At 48.5% G+C, this 7,851-nt stretch overlaps 1 non-coding gene across 1 annotated transcript; it reads left to right on the top strand.

The window, feature by feature from the left end:
- The first annotated feature begins 243 nt into the window (after window positions 1-243).
- Window positions 244-315, top strand: TRNAC-ACA (transfer RNA cysteine (anticodon ACA)). The gene has a single exon. It is a non-coding gene; the product is annotated as a tRNA-Cys (tRNA).
- Window positions 316-7,851: the final 7,536 nt, after the last annotated feature.

Raw genomic sequence — 7,851 nt, forward strand, 5'->3', positions numbered from 1 at the left:
CCACGTGCCCTCCTGGGCCCTCCAGACCGTCCGGGACCCTCTACTTCCGGGCACGGGCCTGTCTCACAGCGTCCGCAGTGGGTTCCCCGAGGGCAGCTGCTAAGGGTGCATCCGCCCAGCCCGGCCCCCGCACCCACCTCCCAGTACAGGGCAGGCTGGGAGGTGCCTGTACAATGACTGACAAAGCGCAGCATCTGGGGTTCCAAGGGCGGCTGGGAAGTTCCGTTTGAATAGGCCTGGACTTCCCTGGTGGCTCAGATGGTAAAGCATCTGCCTACAGTGCAGGAGACCCAGGTTTGATCCCTGGGTGGGGAAGATCCTCTGGGGAAGGAAATGGCTACCCGCTCCAGTATTGTTGTCTGGAAAATCCCAAGGATGGAGGAGCCTGGTGGGCTACAGTCCATGGGGTAGCAAAGACTCGAACAATGAGTGAGCGACTTCATTTTAACTCTATCACCTGCAGGCTTTTCCTGAGCCCAGAACCTTCAGCGACTCCTTGCAGAGGAAAAGGTGGGACTGTGTAAATAAAAAGGCAGGTTCAGCACCTCTCTCCTCTCCTCCTTGGGGGCTGAGGGAGGTTCAGAGCTTGGAGTTGGAAGAGCTGCTGGGGTGGCAGGCGGGCGGGCTCAGGGCTGGCGAGGATGACAGTCCCCTGGGAGCGTGGCTGGGACTAGAATCCTGGGACAAAGGCGAGGCGCTTTGTTCCTTGGGGTCCCGGCTCCCACTTCACAGACATGCAGGACTATAGCTGGTTCTTTCCTCGGTTGCACACACCACTGGCCCCTCCTCCAGACAGCCAGGGCATGTGGGGCGCAACCCCCACTCCCCAGTGCTGGCGTGAGGGCTGTGCCCCTAACAGGCTGCTGCTCTGCACACCCTCTGCGGGACTGCAGCTGGGCATTGCCCACCTCACCCTCTTCCCCGGCTCTACCTGACCTTCATAGCTCAGGGTTCTCAGGCCCTTTGGCCTCCCAGTGTGCTAACACTGAACTTGATGTAGAACACCCCCGGTGGACGCAGTCAGTGGGTTCTGACTGCCCAGGAAGTGGGGTGCCCTGCCCTTCTGGGTGAGCAGCCAGGGTGCATTGCCATTATGTGCGTTTGACTGAATGTGGGTTTTGTTCGTCATTATAATTTGGATTGTTCTCATTGCTCTGTATTTGCATGATTCTTGGTGTGTGATTTTCTGACAAAGAGTCAGTTCTCAGCTTGCCATCACTAGCTGGCTGTCCTTTGATTCTGTTCAATTCTGACACTAAGGGTGCAGACCCCACAGATTAAGGGCTCAGGCCCACAAACCGGCCCCCACTTCAGAGGCCAGCCACAGATGGGCTTTCCAGACTGCTGACTACAAACTGGGGGCTCCCCTAACTCCTTTCTCAGGTTCAGTGATTTGCTAGAATGACAGAGAGAATGTAGAAAGCACTTCACTTTTACCAGTTAATGATACAAGGTCCAGTTTCAGAACAGCTGAGTGGAAGAGCTGGAGCAGCCGTGAAGAGATACCCTATGTCCAAGGTAAGAGAAATCCAGTAAGATGGTAGCCGCTGAGAGAGGGCATCAGAGGGCAGACACACTGAAACCACAATCACAGACAACCAGCCAATCTGATCACATGGACCACAGCTTGTTTAACTCAATGAAACTAAGCCATGCCATGTGGGGCTACCCAAGATGGGCAGGTCATGGTGGAGAGGTCTACAGAATGTGGTCCACTGGAGAAGGAAATGGAAAACCATTTCAGTATTCTTACCTTGAAAACCCCATGAACAGTATGAAAAGGCAAAAAGATAGGACATTGAAAGATGAACTCCCCACGTCAGTAGGTGCCCAATATGCTACTGGAGATCAGTGGAGAAATAACTCCAGAAAGAATGAAGGGATGGAGCCAAAGCAAAAACAACACCCAGTTGTGGATGTGACTGGTGATAGAAGCAAGACTCAATGCTGTAAAGAGCATTATTGCATAGGAACCTGGAATGGTAGGTCCATGAATCAAGGCAAATTGAAAGTGGTCAACCAGGAGATAGCAAGAATGAACATCGACATTCTAGGAATCAGCGAACTAAAATGGACTGGAATGGGTGAATTTAACTCAGATGACCATTATATCTACTACTGGGCAGGAATCTCTTAGAAGAAATGGAATAGTCATCACAGTCAACAAAAGAGTCCAAAATGCAGTACTTGGGTGCAATCCCAAAACATGACAGAATGATCTCTGTTCGTTTCCAAGGCAAACCATTCAATATCACGGTAATCCAAGCCTATGCCCCGACCAGTAACACTGAAGAAGTGGAAGTTGAATGGTTCTATGAAGACCCACAAGACCTTCTAGAACTAACACCCCCCAAAGATGTCTTTTTCATTATAGGGGACTGGAATGCAAAAGTAGGAAGTCAAGAAACACCTGGAGTAACAGGCAAATTTGGCCTTGGAGTACAAAATGAAGCAGGGCAAAAGATAACATAGTTTTGCCAAGAGAACGCACTGGTCACAGCAAACACCCTCTTCCAACAACACAAAAGACTCTACACATGGGCATCACCAGACGGTCAACACTGAAATCAGATTGATTATATTCTTTGCAGCCAAAGATGGAGAAGCTCTATACAGTCAGCAAAAACAAGACTGGGAGCTGACTGTGGCTCAGATCATGAATTCCTTATTGCCAGATTCAGACTGAAATTGAAGAAAGTGGAGAAAACCACTAGACCATTCAGGTATGACCTAAATCAAATCCCTTATGATTATACAGTGGAAGTGAGAAATAGATTTAAGGGACTAGATATGATAGAGTCCCTGATGAATGATGGATGGAGGTTTGTGACATTGTATAGGAGACAGGGATCAAGACCATCCCCAAGAAAGAGAAATGCAAAAAAGCAAAATGGGTGTCTGAGGAGGCCTTACAAATAGCCGTGAAAAGAAGGGAAGTGAAAAGCAGAGCAGAAAAGGAAAGATATAAGCATCTGAATGCAGAGTTCGAAAGAATAGCAAGGAGAGATAAGAAAGCCTTCCTCAGCAATCAATGCAAAGAAATAGAAGAACACAATAGAATGGGCAAGACTAGAGATCTCTTCAAGAAAATTAGAGATACCAAAGGAACATTTCATGCAAAGATGGGCTCGATAAAGGACAGAAATGGTATGGACCTAACAGAAGCAGAAGATATTAAGAAGAGGTGGCAAGAATACATAGAAGAACTGTACAAAAAAGGTCTTCACAACCCAGATAATCATGAAGGTGTGATCACTCATCTAGAGCCAGACATCCTGGAATGTGAAGTCAAGTGGGCCTTAGGAAGCATCACTACAAACAAAGCTAAGAGGTGATGGAATTCCAGTTGAGCTCTTTCAAATTCTGAACGATGATGCTGTGAAAGTGCTGCATTCAATATGCCAGCAAATTTGGAAAACTCAGCAGTGGCCACAGGACTGGAAAAGGTCAGTTTTCATTCCAATCCCAAAGAAAGGCAATGCCAAAGAATGCTCAAACTACTGCACAATTGCACTCATCTCACACGCTAGTAAAGTAATGCTCAAAATTCTCCAACCAGGCTTCAGCAATATGTGAATCATGAACTTCCAGATGTTCAAGCTGGTTTTAGAAAAGGTAGAGGAACCAGAGATCAAATTGCCAACATCCGCTGGATCATGGAAAAAGCAAGAGAGTTCCAGAAAAACATCTATTTTTGCTTTGTTGACTATGCCAAAGCCTTTGACTGTGTGGATCACAATAAACTGTGGACAATTCTGAAAGAGATGGGAATCCCAGACCACCTGACCTGCCTCTTGAGAAATCTGTTTGCAGGTCAGGAAGCAACAGTTAGAACTGGACGTGGAACAACAGACTGGTTCCAAATAAGAAAAGGAGTCCGTCAAGGCTGTATATTGTCACCCTGCTTATTTAACTTTTATGCAGAGTACATCATGAGAAAAGCTGGGCTGGAGGAAGCACAAGCTGGAATCCAGATTGCCGGGAGAAATATCAATCACCTCAGATATGCAGATGACACCACCGTTATGGCAGAAAGTGAAGAAGAACTAAAGAGCCTCTTGATGAAAGTGAAAGAGGAGAGTGAAAAAGTTGGCTTAAGTTCAACATTCAGAAAACTAAGATCATGGCTTCTGGTCACATCACTTCATAACAAACAGATGGGGAAAAGGTGGAAACAGTGGCTGACTTTATTTTTCTGGGCTCCAAAAATCACTGCAGATTTTGATTGCAACCATGAAATTAAAAGACGCTTGCTCCTTGGGAGGAAAGTTATGATCAACCTAGAGAGCATATTAAAAAGCAGAGACATTACTTTGCCAACAAAGGTCCATCTAGTCAAGGCTATGGTTTTTCCAGTGGTCATGTATGGATGTGAGAGTTGGACTTTAAAGAAAGCTGAACGCCAACAAATTGATGCTTTTGAACTGTGGTGTTGGAGAAGTCTCTTGAGAGTCCCTTGGACTGCAAGGAGATCCAACCAGTCCCTTCTAAAGGAGATCAGTCCTGGGTCTTTTTTGGAGGGACTGATGTTGAAGCTGAAACTCCAATAGTTTGGCCACCTGATGGGAAGAATTTACTCATTGGAAAAGACCCTAATGCTGGGAAAGATTGAGGGCAGGAGGAGAAGGGGATGACAGAGGATAAGATGGTTGGAAGGCATCACCAACCTAATGGACATGAGTTTGAGTGAACTCTAGGAGTTGGTGATGGACAGGGAGGCCTGGTGTGCTGCATTTCATGGGACCACAAAGAGTTGGACACGACTGAGCACCTGAACTGAACTGAACTGAGTGGAAGAGAGGCCCAGGGCAGCTGGGTGTGGGAGAGTGCAGGTGGGTAGAGCTCAAAGTTCCAACCCTTAATCATGGGATCTACCCGTTAACCAGCCCTATCTTCATACGATCGAGGGGGCCCCACCTGAGTCATTCTGTTAGCACCAACTCAGGGGTGATAGAGAGGGGCTTCTTACGGAAAATAAACGATACTCCTATCACTCAAGACACTGCAAGGGCTTTAGAAGCTCTGTCTGGAACCCAGGACAAAGACTGTATATATAGAGTTATATATATATATATATATAATATATATATAGTTATTGGAGTAGGAAATGGCAACCCACTCCAGTGTTCTTGCCTGGAGAGTCCCAGGGATGGAGGAGCCTGGTGCGCTGTCTATGGCGTCGCACAGAGTTGGACACGACTGACACCACCTGGCAGCAGCCGCAGCAGCATACGTATTGTTGTTGCTCAGTTGTTCAGTCGTGTGTGACTCTTTGTGACCCCATGGACCACAAGCACGCCAGGCTTCCCTGTCCTTCACCATCTCCTAGAGTTTGCTCAAACTCATGTCCGTTGAGTCAGTGATGCCATCAACCATCTTATCCTCTGTCACCGCCTTCTCCTCCTGCCTTCAACCTTTCCAAGCATCAGGGTCTTTTCTAATAAGTCAGCTCTTTGCATCAGGTGGCCAAAGTATTGGAGCTTCAGCTTCAGCATCAGCTCCTTCTAATAAATATTCAGGATTGATTTCCTTTAGGATGGACTGGTTTGATGTTCTTGCAGTCCAAGAGGCTCTTAAGAACCTTCTCCACTGAGCCTTCTTTATGGTCCAACTCTCACGTCCATACATGACTACTGGAAAATCCATAGCTTTGACTAGTCAGACTACATGTATATAATGAGCATTTTTATTAAAGTCTTTATCGAATTTGTTACAGTATTGCTTCATAAAACTATTGTTTTATGTTTTGGTTTTTTGGCCATGAAGCACGTGGGATCTGAGCTCCCTGCCCAGGGATCAAAGCCACCTCCCTGCACTGGAAGGCGAAGTCTTAACCAGTGAAGTCCAGGGAAGTCCCCCAAACTTGTTTTCTAATATGCCACGGTAAAACCTCTCTAAAATGTTACCGTGAGTTATGTGCTGGTTGTAAAGCGAAGTGCCCCCCTGGGATGGAGGTTTATCTGTACAGAAGACAAGATGTATTTGGACTTGTCTTCCCCACGCCCCTGCCAGGAACACACATTTCAGCTCCTGTATCAACACCAGACCTGAGATCCCGTCCGATTCCCTAAGATCCCGGTGCCAAATGGCCCCATTCGTCAACCAGTCCCGAAAAATCGATAGTGAAAATGCTCGGTGAGATCGCTAAGCTCCCGCCAACCCTCTCCTCCTGTTCGCGAATGAAGAATGGCCGTTGGGGAATATCGAACCTCACATAAGTCACATTGAGGGGGCACAAACCATTTGCCCAAGTGACTTAAAAAAACCCAAAACAAACTTCTCAGCCACCCTCTCTCAGCTGGTCTCCTCTGACTGTTTTGCTCAGTCGGCAAAACTGTTCTAAATCACACTGTGGCGGGGCTCACTGGGCCTGCTTCTCCCCCCGGGGTTTTTCTCTGAATCCTGTTGCTTACATTCTAATCAGGCCGTAAATGGAAGGAAGGAGGGAGCCTGCCTCGGGGGCAGCTGCCTCTGGCTCTGCAGGTGGAAGGCTCCACACTGGCCCCACTGGGGCTGGCCACGACCCAGATCCGCCTTCTTCAAGCCCCACGCTCTTGGTCATTTCGTCTCTCTTGAAAAAGTGAAGTGTTAGTCTCTCAGTCCCGTTCAACTCTTGGCGACCCCATGGACTGTAGCCTGTGAGGCTCCTCTGTCCGCGGGATTCTCCCGGGCAAGTATACTGGAGTGGGGAGCCGCTCCCTTTTCCGTGAGGGTCTTCCTGATGCAGGGACTGAACCTGGATCTCCTGCGGTGCAGGCGGATTCTTTACCAACTGAGCCATCAGGGCTCTCCCTTGGACAGATTGTAAATGTGGCTTTGAGGGTCCCTGAAGCAGGGGCCTGATCACCGTTCCCAGACGGAGGCAGTTGAGGGTGGGGTGGGCAGCCCTGCAGCTCCAAGCTCTTCCGAGAACACTCCTGGCTTGAAGCCCATCCCCCACTCCTTCCTTGACCGTCCACGCCAGGATCTGGAACGTTCCAGGGTCTGGAAACCAGGTCTGCTGCCCTCTTGGGTCTCAGCGGGTTTGCAGACAGCCCTCTGGGACACAGACATGGGGAGTCACAGGAGCCCAGTGCCTTCTGCCCCCAGTCCAGGCATTTCTCATGTCAGCCCCACCTCCCGCCTTCCAGGTGACTCTCCAGAAAACCCTCTCCTCCAGGGCTGACTGTCCCAGGGTGACCCTCGGGACTCATCATTAAGGGCACTCAACATAAGGCCTGTGAGGTTTTATCTTGAGGATCACTCTATAAACTTTAAGAACTATGGTTCAAATGTTTCCAAAATAAAAAAGGGACTCAAAAGGACCCTAGATATTCCTACCACTCAAAGCAGCTGGTGAAAGTTCGGAAATTCAATTATACTTGGTCCCATATCAAAGGGCAGACGAAAACTTAATTTGCTTCAACATTTCATACAGTTCCTACAAGCTTCTCTGCACCAAGGGAAGGAATATAGCAATAACAGTTCCTGTTTGCCAAGGGCTTTATCGTCACCAAAATGCTGTGGCCACCTCTGAGGTCATGATGTCTGTGATGCTGCAGAAGGCAGGTGTAGGGGCTCGTCCTGCGGAGAAGTGGGGTGGGGAGGAGGTGACACACAGAGGTCACTGAGATGCAGGCAGATCCAGGGCTTTAGCTGTGACCTTGGACTGTTTGTCTCCTTGGTCTCAAGGAAGTTAGAAGATCTGTTGATAAGGCATTGAATGCCCATTTAAAAAGATAGAGACAGAAGGGGACAAGGGTATCACCACGAAGCTGGGGAGGGCTGAGCTCCAGAGAAAGACATTGGGAAGAGCTGGCGCTGTGCTCACTGGGCGGGGCTTTCTGAAGCCACTCCCCACTCCCCAACACA

Source organism: Budorcas taxicolor, chromosome 5, assembly GCF_023091745.1.
Source record: "Budorcas taxicolor isolate Tak-1 chromosome 5, Takin1.1, whole genome shotgun sequence".
NCBI classification, from domain to species: domain Eukaryota; kingdom Metazoa; phylum Chordata; class Mammalia; order Artiodactyla; family Bovidae; genus Budorcas; species Budorcas taxicolor.